The sequence below is a fragment of the Eurypyga helias genome, unplaced genomic scaffold (assembly GCF_000690775.1).
Source record: "Eurypyga helias isolate BGI_N326 unplaced genomic scaffold, ASM69077v1 scaffold29257, whole genome shotgun sequence".
NCBI classification, from domain to species: domain Eukaryota; kingdom Metazoa; phylum Chordata; class Aves; order Eurypygiformes; family Eurypygidae; genus Eurypyga; species Eurypyga helias.
Genome location: NW_010262843.1, coordinates 9,573 through 22,323, shown reverse-complemented (window position 1 = coordinate 22,323; position 12,751 = coordinate 9,573).

The window sequence follows — 12,751 nt, the reverse complement described above, 5'->3', positions numbered from 1 at the left end:
AAAGAGTGATTCCAGTTAACTGCAGGCCGTAAGACACTAGGCACGTAAACTGGTATTACACAAACCATTACCTCACATACCCCATACGATGCAAAAAGGAACATGTATATGATCAAGATACCTGCACAGCACCAGAAATTAGTGATCGGCATTCTGCTTGCTCAGATTCGGTCTTGTTACACTGTACCGACACAGCCTAGTACTAGTAGCTCTGTGTTAGCACACCAGAAACGTCTGAAATCAGCTCCAGGTATTAAATACGAGTTAGGCAGAACTGCTCCCTATCCTAATCCCCAGATCACCGGAGCCATAAGTATCTTCTGAAAGTTTAGTGTTCTTTCCACTAAAAGGTCCAACACCACAGACAACAGCAAAAGCAGAAAGCAAGATTAATAGCGATCTTGGGGTTTTTTTAATCTTATATACTTTCAAGTTTCTAAGCATAAGTAGACCATAAAATACATGATCCCATAAGATACTGCTGTTCAATGAACTTTACAGCTAGATGCCTTGATGTTAAGAAGTTGAGAAAGCTGTAAACTCTACTCCTCAGCAGGTGGGCTTTCCCCCTTCATCATTATTTCTCTTACCCTAGCTCCTTAGCCATAAGCAAATACTCCCAACTAACAGAAAGGTTTAAAGCTTTTGAATAATACCTGACACTTTCAGTCTACAACTTATACTTTAGAGCACAAATATTTACAATGGACCAGAAAAAGCCTGCTATAGCTGGAAACGATGCCAGCTTGCTGGTGCAGCCAGAGCAGTCAGGTTGGTAGCATCCCCTGCAGAGTACACCGCAGATGCAAGACAAGCCTAGCGTTAACCAGGCTGAAAGCCGACCAAGACTCCAGCACTACCCAGGGTGGGGTCTATCTGAAGTCCATCACAGGCACTGTCAAATGCTGCTGTGCATTCTCTCTGATTCTTTGTGTTCAAACAAAAAAACCCATCTCTTCACAAACAAACATCAGCAAGCAGGCACATTTTGTGCCTTTTGTGAAAGGGAGGTAGAGTCCCCTCCTGTATAAAGGTTAACTGAGGCTGAAATTGGGTACTAATGTCAAACTATCAGTGGTACTATGGAATGGTTGCCATAGATCTATTGGATCACCTCATACTGACTACAAGAACATGCATTCCAGCAGGTTTCATTCTGCAAGAGGCAGTGCTCCAGAGCCATATGCTTCCCCACCTCAGCCAGTACTTGTGCTCCTACACAAAACACAAGAGTTAGCTGAAGAAAACCTCACGTGGTGCTGTCTAGGGAAACTTCAGTTTGATATTGACCTGTCTGGGTCAGCCAGCCACTTTAAGTAAAACAGCCTGTGCTAAGGAGTCATGCAGCAGTCTGTTGTCATACACATGGTATTTTTCAGCTGTAAAGAAGAAATAAATGGCAGCTGGTTTATCCTGCAAAGCATCTGTCAAGTCAACATGATGTCTAGAGTTACCTTCTATATTGAAATCTCTCAACTATGTTTCTTACTGTGTAGTGTGTTCCCATGAGTCCCAGTTGGCCTTTAAATACAATGCTGCTTCATGATTTGGCAATAACCTTTAACATCAAAACATTAAGTCTCACTACAAGTATCTGAAGCCACACAACAGCATTGTGCACAGTGAGTTGAGTAAGGAGAGACCTTTTTAGTGGGTCAAAACTGTCTCCTACATGCTAGAACGACAAGAACAGAGCCCCAAGGTTCCTAAAACTGAACTGTTCTCAGACTTGTCCCCCCATCTGTTAAGCCTCACTCCCAGCAGCTGGCTTGTTCTTCCCTCTCTTTAGGTATCTACATTCAAAGAACATGTGCAACCTAGTAGATGTGCTGAATGTGCCAGTACAGTCCTGTCACGTTTTAAGACAATTTCCTCAACTACACTGAGCATTGTCCCTGCATCCACAATAAGAAAAAGCTACAGCTGTACATCAGACCTCCATGCTTCAGTTGACAGACTTTGCAATTTGTGAATTTTCAGTTCAGATCCTCTTCTAGCACAAGGTTTTCTGTAAACAAGCCATTTCAGTTGAAGTTTCACAACTCCAAATCCCTAGCTGTAATGATGCCAGAGCACTGGCCTGCAGATGCTCTCCTCATGAGCTGACTCTTTAGATTGAGGATGAATACTAAAAGCCAGAATTTCTAATAAACCCACAATGTATCTTCTGAAGACACCCAACAGCACTGGCATTGGATAGTTATTACCTTGCATAGTATTCTTGAGTTTTAGGAAGCACTGTCTGATTAACAGTTGTCTTCTGTTAATGTACAAGAAGCAACTGAAATTCATTTCTGCACACATATATATTACAAACATCATAGCTAGTGTATTGCCAACATATTACTTGGAGAGTTTCCATAGGTACACAAGATGCAAAAACCACTTGTCAACTTGCAATGAAGCCTTTACCTTTCTTCTCATGGAAAAGCCAACAGCAAGTGACTGACACTTTTCCGTAACTTTGAGCAAACATAAGAAAGGGACAACTACAGAACAAGCCTGGATGTGCTTTCACTTCACACCTAAAAGCACCCCCTAGGGTGACTATGAACCATGATGTAGGCTACAGAAAGGAAAAGAGAAGGAGTACACCGCAGCACTCGGACAGGCTCTAGAGCCACCAATAGCGTAACAAGGCAAACCAGTAACAAACCCTGCAAAAATGGAGTTAAATTTTTTCCACAAAGAAAAGGACTTCCTTAATCTGCCAGGATGAGCTCTAGCACTTGCTTGGTTTTGTTTGGGTGTTTTTTCAGTGATTTGTTTTTTCTGAGGTTTAGGTTCTTCACAAGTCTTGGCACTGCAATTCTTATTCAGCCTCTTGCACTCAAATTTCCTGAATATTTAAGAATACACCTAGCATCTCTGTCTATAATACTGCATTATAATGCCTGTTACCTGCTTGGAGTTAAATACACTGTTTGGCATACTTTCTCTGCTGTACCTTGGCCCAAAACAGAGTGCCTTAATGCTACTGCAGCAAGCCAGCTTCTCAAAACTGCAAAGACTTACTGCAGTAAGTCACTATTCAGCAGCAGGGGTGGGAAAGAGGCAAAAAAAAGGAGGATGGTTATATGCCTCGTAAGCTCAGAACATTTTCTTCCAGTAAGTTGCTCACCTTGCCAGCCAGAGCCCAGAGTTCAGCATACTTATCAAAAAATGTTAAGTCTAAGACTGCAGATTTGTATTCCTTCACTTCAATGTAGATAACACTAATTCACTTGACCAGCTGTGTCTGTGACAAACCTAGTCAGTTAAGGCAGAAGCAACATTCTACATATACAAGCATACAACTCATTTAGAAGTTGAGACATTAATTGTAACTAAACTGAAGAACTTGCTGCATATGGTTCAGTAACTACTGAATTGTTTTAGAGCTACACTTTAAACTGATCTCATAGCTGCACCTCATTTTTGCTCACAAGGTTCTCCTCATTCACCTGCAAACATACACACCTACTTTCTTGCCTTGCAAGCAAGCACTTGCAAGCACTCATTCAATTACTTCTGCAACTTCACCAGCTGACTCAGTTTAAAGCAACTAACTGGGACTAAACAGGCTTCCTAATGAATTTCTGAGTCTTGCACTGCTTATTTTGACACAATACTCCTCCTTACTGTACTCTAAATTCAACAGTTACCTACTCTGCCCAGTTCTTTCTCCACTGGAGTCCTCACCTCCAAAAAAATTTCATGTCAAAGCTCCATGTAGACAAAAGCTTGTCTTTTCAGCTTCATAGCCTCTAGTCCCTTCTGCTTGTAGAAATAGTTCATGGAATAATTCAGGAAGTGGGTACAACAACTTACTGAAGGCTTCCTAAAAAGTTTTTCTGTGACATCTCCCAAATTCTTACTACTTCTTCCTGACAGAAAATTTCTATACACAAACAAGGGAAAAAGATGCTTTCCTATGAGCTGCAAAGTGCTGTAACGTCCAGTAAGGTAGATGGATTCCAGCTGCATTCATGCAATTCCCTGGGTTATTCAGTTACATGAAATTATTAAGCCTTAACGAATAACAGACTTTACTCCTTCCAATATAGGAAGGACAACTTACCACTTATTTCCTTATCTGCTTCCACTTCCACCTTTTCCCCACTGATAGCCATAAGCTGTCTACATGACTCGAAGATGCTAGAACCCACTACAGCTTACCTGCTGTCCTGCATCTACTGATGTAAATAGCACATGGTGACTTTTATCAGATCAAGTTTTTTGATATAGGAACCACATGAAATTGCACGGAATCACACATGAAGCTGGACTATATTCTTTTTGTATGCCCCCCTCCAGTGCTAAAGAAAAACAAACTACACAGAAATACATGAGCAGACACAATGACTAAAGCAAATTACGTACATACAGAAAAATCTTCAGGACAAACAAAATTCTACAACCTTAGTACTGTAACATTATGTCACTGCTGGGGAGACAGACAAGTAGGTATCAAGGAAGTTTCTTCTTAAAACAAGCATGTTAAGTGGTAAGGAAACAGATTTCTACACCTCTTCCAGCACAGAATTTCTACAAACTTAAATAGTTGCATCACTTTTGTCAGTTCTCTTGGAAGACATTAAGGAGATATTAATGCCAGATATAAAGGCATGCAGAGAAGAAAGTAACAGACTATCAGAAAATACTACTTTCAGCAAAAGCATTTGACAATGTCATGCAATAGATGTCAGTCCAATTAATCTGCAATCTCAGATCTGTGTAGACATACATGTGTGCAAGGACACACTGTCCATCCCACCCAAGGACAGCCTAAGAAACATCTCTGGCCATGTTCCTCACTGCAATCACATACAGCTCAGAAAGCAGCTCCTCCGCTTCAACTCCTCAAAAATACACCACAGTAACCTAGACTACAATGATGAAGCAAGCAAAATGGGCATATAAACCACACATACCAAAGGAGTCCAGCCACTGAAGATATCAGACACTTAGGACTAGCTCACATGTCAATTTTTATACTGCTTAACTTTAGACAATACAGAACCTGTTAGCCAGAGAGAGATTTTTCCAAACTGCAGGGGGAAGAAGCTTCAGCACAATGTCACTCTTAGATTTAATTTACAATTAAAGACTTTTTTTAATTCAGCTACTCTGTAATCATTACAGTGAAAGCATTTCCCAGTAAACCATAAATACTCTTAAGCTAGACTCAGTGGGGAAGGGGGAGAAAGGGAGAGGGGAAAAAGAAAAAAAAAAGTAAAGGAGCAGCAGTTACCCCCCAGTTCCACTAACTTTACAACAGCCAGCCATCAGAAGATTATGAAAAAGGATATAACCACCAGGTTTAGATTCTCTAGACAGCATCTCTGTGTATACATCCATGATGTCCTATAGACAAAGATTGGGAAAAGAAAGTCTTGGCATGGATGGAGGGAGAAGAGCTAAAAATATAATCTTTTGTGATCTCATGATTCAGAATTAGGGGAACTATACTGCTAATTGGCAGTTTGAATATTCATCAACTCAAACTGAAGATTTACAAGTTCCCACAGGAGATAAGAACACTCAGAAAGTCTCTGAAAATGATGCACACTCTGCTCACTAGAGGAAAACCCAGGTTGTTCAGACTGTGTGATCCAACAGGTTATACATGCCATGACCCCAAGTCAGTGAAGCAGCACTTAACCTACCAACTTCTGCTTGGTGAAAGGACTGTAAGATATCTGTGCAAAAGACAGCAGAGCTTGAGAACACACATTCTGGGAAAATCAGAGGTCAAGTACTGTTTAAGGCAAAAATCTAAATACATGCTACTACATGGTCCAGAGCTGATAAGAACAGTTTTGTGACTGCTGGGAAGACATTTGATTAGAAAGAAAACAGTGGATAGGCCTATACACCACAGCCGGAAACTTAGTATGTACTTTTGGGCTGGAGAAACCAAACTGAAAGAGCAAACAGGGCACTACTCAAAACTACAGAGAACCATAGGTACCGCTCACAGATTGCCTTATAAGCAGTCAGCATTACAAGTGATTGCTCAAGAACCAAGACAAAGCTATGGATGGAAGGAGGGCCACAGATTAGCTACCCAAAAAAAAAAAAAAAGCACCTGCAGAAGTCAAACAGCAGAACATTCCTGTCCAACGGACAGCTTAAAGGAACCAAAAAAAAGAAAAAAAAACAGCTTATGAAAAGCACCTGCAGAAGTCAAACAGCAGAACATTCCTGTCCAACGGACAGCTTAAAGGAACCAAGAAAAAAAACCAGCTTATGTTGTATTCTGTATATGGTAGCACAGGTGTCTCGGGTCTGTTTGTACAACCAGTGTCATGGTATACAGGAACTCAATACTTCATTTCATTACTGAGGAAAGAATGATCCTTTTAGTAAACCAGCTTATGTTGTATTCTGTATATGGTAGCACAGGTGTCTCGGGTCTGTTTGTACAACCAGTGTCATGGTATACAGGAACTCAATACTTCATTACTGAGGAAAGAATGACCCTTTTAGTGCACTGAGAAATTAAACCAGGACTAAAGCTTAACCAAATTCTGTGAGCTGGTTAAAGGGGCTAGCTAATACTAAGATAGTAAAAGCCTTTAACTCCTATACTCCTTTCCTCTGGAAGACCAGAAGCTGAAGAGAAGTTGCCTTGAAGAAATATAATGCTGTTTTGAGGGCATCCCTCTTCAGTTCTGCCACTTCACTGCTTTGCTTCTCTCATGTTCAACAAGGACAGAAATATTACAAGATGTGTCACTCTTCTCTGGACTACATTTTGGTTCACAGAAGTACACAAGCGTCATCCAGATCTTACATCTTCATCCAAATGAGAAGAAAAATAGAAGGCATTTCATTTTATTCTCCTGCTTCTCTATAGTCGAACATTCTGTATCTTTGATAATTAAAAGTATTGTCAACAGCAACTATTCTTGGTTTTGAGAGCATCAGCAATGGAGTTCACTACAACAGCAATCTTTTAGAACATTTATTTACAAAGGTAGATCACAACTTAATTCAAAGAATCTGCCCCTGTAAAAAATATTGAAAGAATTAAGTTGTTCTTCTCCAAATAAACCAAGTTTGTTACCTTTCCATGTCACCACTTGCAACACGTCCAAACTAGTTCAATATAAGTTTTCCACCAGTGTATGGGTTGACTTGAATTCATTAGCCAAGGGAATGCTCTCTCAATGGCAGACTGCCAGGACTCAATACTTCAAGAAAATATTTTCATGTTTACGACATCTGTAGTTTCTGCAACTTCAGTACTCTGTTTTGGTTTGGTTTTTTAACCAGCTAAATATTAAGTTCTGTTGCATAATTCAGTAAATTCTGCAACAGTTAAAAGTTCTTCTGCTCACAAATATAAACATTATCAAGAGCCTAAGAACTCAAACTTCTGGATCAATCTTTATTCAGTAAAAGAATCCTCTGATCTGGACAGCTGCAAGTCAGCCAGCAACTGCTCAGCTTCAGAAGAAACCCAGAGATATTTAAGCCATCTCAGTAACATGAAAGATTTGTTAAATCACATGGAGAACAAGCACACAAACATAGCAAACATCAGCTGCAGAATACTGAAACAGTTTTTGTCTCTCTCTTTCAGCACAGCAATGGGAAAGAGGAGGGAAAAACAACGAATGGGTGTGTTCAAAGTTTATTGTCCTGTAGAGCAAAATTTCTCTGCCAAATCAGATCATATAGCAAGAGCTTGACTTCAAATCTCCAGGAACCTTAAACTTACTGTTACTGACAAGCTTCTACAGAGAAGTTAACACTACGAGATTCTCAGCAGGCAATTCTGCTACCTGGTGCCAACACAGGTGTCATTCCAACTTCTTAGCAACAATGGAAATACTTTTTTCCCCCCTTTAAATTAAAAAAAAGCAACTGGTATTAACAAGGGAAAAGAACACATTTTTCAGCTGCCAAATTCTAACCAAACCTCTGCTATCTGTACCCAGAGTGAACTGATATGAATTCTTCTTTGCTTATAGCACACTCCCAACAAAAACCATCACAAGCAATATAAGTGAAGTGTCAACTGTCCTTCATTTTCAGCTTCTCCAGAAACCCTTGTTCAGTAGGAGCCAAAATTCCCTATTTATGTGGTAGCTTAAGCTTTCACTAACATGACTAAAAAAAAACATGCTGCCTGGCAAGTTTGAGGGAGAACATTCTCTTCAGAGGAAGGAAATTAATTTGAATTAGGAGCTTTAACCTTCTGTTAAGGCAATATGAACAAAGCACAGAATCCCTCATGAAGTACAGATCAGTGACACTGCCAGAAATGAAGGCAGTAGGTAGCAGGTAGGTGGTCAAGTTAAGATCAAGCAAACGTGTGGCAAAGCTGGGGCAGAGGGCATTTGCTACCAGAGAAAAGTCAGTTGATCAATTACTGCAAATTTCAATTTAGAAGCTCATATTGTCAGGCAAGTGACCGAGAAGTACCCAAGATCATCACCTACTCCAACTTTCAGCTGCATACCTCCACTGACTCCAAAATTATGAGTTTGAAACATATAATCAACCCTAGAATGGTTTGGGCTGGAAAGGACCATCTAGTTCCAACACCCCTGCCACAGGCAGGGACACCTTCCACTAGACCAGGTTGCACAAAGCTTCGTCCAGCCTGGCCTTGGACACTTCCAGGGATGGGGCATCCGCAGCTTCTCTGGGCAACCTGTCCCAGTGCTTCACGACCCTCTCCGGGAGGAATTTCTTCCTGATATCTCATCTACGGCTCCCTACTTTCAATTTAAACCTGTTACTCCTTGTCCTGTCACTACAGGCCCTTGTAAAAAGTACCCCCAGCTTCTTTGTAGCCCCTTCAGGTACTGGAAAGTGCTATAAGGTCTCCCCAGAGCCTTCCCTTCTCCAGGCTGAACAAGCCCAACTCTCGCAGCCTGTCCCCATGGCAGAGGGTCTCCAGCCCTTGGAGCATCTTCATGGCCTCCTCTGGACTCGCTCCAACTGGTCGATATCCTTCTGATGAAGGTCCCCGAGCTGGATGCAAAACTCCATGTGGGGTCTCAGAGCAGAGGAGGAGAATCCCTTTCCTCAACCTGCTGGCTACACTTGCTTGATGTTGTAGCAGTAGGTTCTGCCTCTTCCCTGCTTTAACCCCACAGTCTAGATGGTGCCTCACGTCCAAGTTTGCCATTCACCTGCATCTGGCACACACAGCCCATGAGTAAAGTCAAGTGCAATAGCACCAAAAGCCAAATACTGATATAGTACATACCCTATGTCCTACCTGCAGAGCCTGTTAGACAATGCATGCCCCAAGTTGGTAGGGCTCAGGCAACTTGCTGGGCTGCAAGTTCCTAATCAACTTTTGCCAAGCTGTCTTTAAATTTCTAATTCTAAAGACCTAGTGAGCTCAGTGGATAGTAAAACATGGTTTGGCCCCTCAAAGTACAGTCTTTAGATAACTGGGGAGGGGGGTGGGGTGGGGAATGGAAACAGAAGAAGTTACTGCTGGAAGAAAAAACACAGAAAAAAGATGACATGTACAATGAGATTAGAGAAGTGCCACAAGTGCCACAAATAAACCCAAGATTACAGTTCTAAGGGCATTATGTAGATCTACCTTGAAAACAAGGTAAAGAGGAAAGAGACTGGGTCTTCATTTTGATAATATTCAGCTTGAAATAAGTTTACACACAGAAATGCTAAAAGTTGAGAAGCTTATTCACTCATACTAGCATAGCTTAAAGAGAAACACTTGAAAGCTAAAAAAAATTTTTGAAAAAGTCATCTGTTTCCATGGGAAGGGGGAGTACTTAACTGTAACTACCTAACTGGAATAGGTGTCAGATTTTTGCATCTTCAAAGTATCATTTATAAAAGTTTTGGATAAATCAGGAGGACCTCAGGAGTTTTTTTTTTTTTCCTAATCACTGATATTTAGCACTGACTCAAGCTGATGTCTGTTGAGTTTCCTTTTCTAGACTGTCTCAAGCAGGTTATGCTACCTTCCTGAAGAAAGACCTCTACCCAAATGCTGCACAAAAAAAGGTCATAGGCCTAATGCATAGCAACATTCTTACGCCACATGATATAATCTGGGAAATGGTTTAATTGTAGTTGTTGAAGAAGAAATCCAATTAGAACAGGTTAAGTTTCCGGCTTCCTCAGCACTGGATCTGCATATAGGTCTTTAGCTATCACAAGGTTACTGCAACAACAAACAAAGGGATTAAAACACTTTTAAGGTTTCTAACTGGGTAGTGCTCAAACCAATTGCATCTTGGAATTACATGCCACAGATCTTCTCAACAAAAACAAACCCCACCATTTATACCTTGACATACCTTGCAGTGGTGTAATTAAGAGCGAGCTCCAATACACATACCAAGTTACTGACATAAGCACAATTAAAGACATTTACCTTGTATGAAATCATGAACCAACCTACCTACCAAATCTCTGTACAGAGAAACAAGTCCTGTGTAAAGCTGAACAAAAAGAAGTCACACCCAAAAAAACACCTGTTAAACACCAAGGATTAAGCTGTCTTTAAGTTGATCCTATCATTGACAGGATCAGGACTTCACAGTGCTCAGAGCTATTCTTTCATGGCGAAGAACACACAGTATTAGCTTCCACAACTGCATTTTAGGAAGGTTCCAACCTTTAGAGTCATGGAAAGTGCTACATGTGCTACCCACACACTTTCCTTGCACAAGCAACACCTGTAACTATGACCTTATTCTACAGTTCAGTAGATTAACAAGTTGACATTAATAAGGTATTTTTCCTCAGGATGATATGGCCAGGTTTGCCAAAGTCTGAATTCCTTGCTGATAGTCACTTGAGGGTTGGGAGAAAAGCTACTTACTTCCTGGCAAGAAGATGTTCCAATAGATGCTGCCTAAGTCTGTCCAATGGTTTTTGTTACCTCCCAACTAAACTACTGCTCTCTGACGTACAGAACGGATTCGCAGAATATCAGTAATACAGAACAGACATCAGAAGAACACAAAAGTTTCTCCACCACTCCAAGATAGTTATAAAAGAATAAGCAGAGCTGTAGGCTTTCTGTAACTTGACTATAGGACCAAAATTACTATTTAAGAACTAGGTATTACAATAGTTGATTTGTTAAGCCTTTGTTCTTGCAATGTGCTCTGTGACCCAGTCAGAATACTCGGGAGTTGTCTCCTATAGGTGTTTTATCCTACATTAATGCTTAACTATGTGCCTTACGAGCAAACCTACAACTTATCCCCAACAACACATTGATTCTGGTCTTGTCTAGATTTGGAAAAGATGATGGTGAGGAAGAGAGGAAAGGAAGACAGTTAAGTACTTTGTGCACACATCAAGAATACTTTGGACCAAAAGCTGTGCATCCATTTCGCTACATTCCTGAAATAAAACTTTGCAAACATTAAAAAAAAAAATGCCCTACATGGAACTGGAAGTAAACCACTTAAATCTAATCCTATCCAAGTATAAATAAGAAAGCAGCTAAGATGATAGACAGTCACAAATGTGTAGTTTAAAATTCTTCCCACCTCACAGCTGGGCCACCAACCTTCTCAACAATGCAGCAAGCAAATACACACCAAGAATTGGTGCAACTATAGTTTGCTTCATAACCTGGAATACTATGAAGTAGTAACAAACTTAATTTTGGGTGCACTTTGACTTAACTGGACATTTAAGTCACTACATTCTACCAGAGGTTGAACTACTGCCTCTACCGCCACAGGTCTAGGCTTGCACTAGTCACTAGCTTCTTAGGTTATTGTCAACAGAAAGACCAAACCCTTCTGAAGTAGGCTTTTTTTTAACAAAGTTAGATAATACCCATAAAACAAAGATAGGGGCTTACAAGCCCAAACTCAGACACATCTCACACAACGTATCCATGAATCAGAGGAAATAACAGTAGTTTGAGTCTTCTCTACTTGTCACACTCTGTGATCTCAGATCAGCAATTGTGACTCAACAGGCACAAAACTCTGGGTCCCTGAAATACTTGCCTCTGCTGCCCAAAGCTTAAGCATGCTGGGTTAACATCTTTAGAACACCTTCCCTTAAGGGATCCCCACAGGAACAACTACCTTTCATGGTATAGCTATAAAGTTTATGACAACACAGCTAGTCAGTGGTATCAAAACTGAACACTTACACTTTTTGCACATTGTTTTTTCTCCTCCTGTTAGCCTTCAGGTGGCAACCAGCTATTTTAGGCTACAACTCAAGCATTTGAAGTGCTCAAATCAGATGGGATCAAAAGAAAAAAAAAACAAACAAACCACAACACACAGCAAGAAAGAATTGCCCCTTTGCTTTAAAAAACACCCAAACAAATAAAACCCACTATTTAAAGAGAGATCCCATTAGTGTTGATAGTATTTCCAGGAATGAGCCCTCTCCTTTCCTGAGAAACTAAGATTTAAGACTGGTTCTTCCAAAGACTTTTCACAGGACAGCCTACCGTCCTAGCGTATGAAGTTGTGTTTGTTTACTGTATGGACATATGCAGATAGATAGATATTCTCACTAAACCAGAGTTTAGCAAAAGAGTACAAGTGCCCTTGATTGGTTCTATTAAACCACATGTTCCCACCCTGCCAGGTTCCAAGCTGTGTTACAGCAAGCACACTACAGCAAGAGTGTTTTTGTCTAAAGTGCTTCCATCTCTCAGACATAGCTGGACTTCAAACATCCATAGCTACATGAACGTGCAGTCAGAAGCCCAGCGTTAAGAAACAGAACAGTTTCTGTAAGCTATGGGTGCTTAAACATTTGTAACACTTGAAGACAGACAATA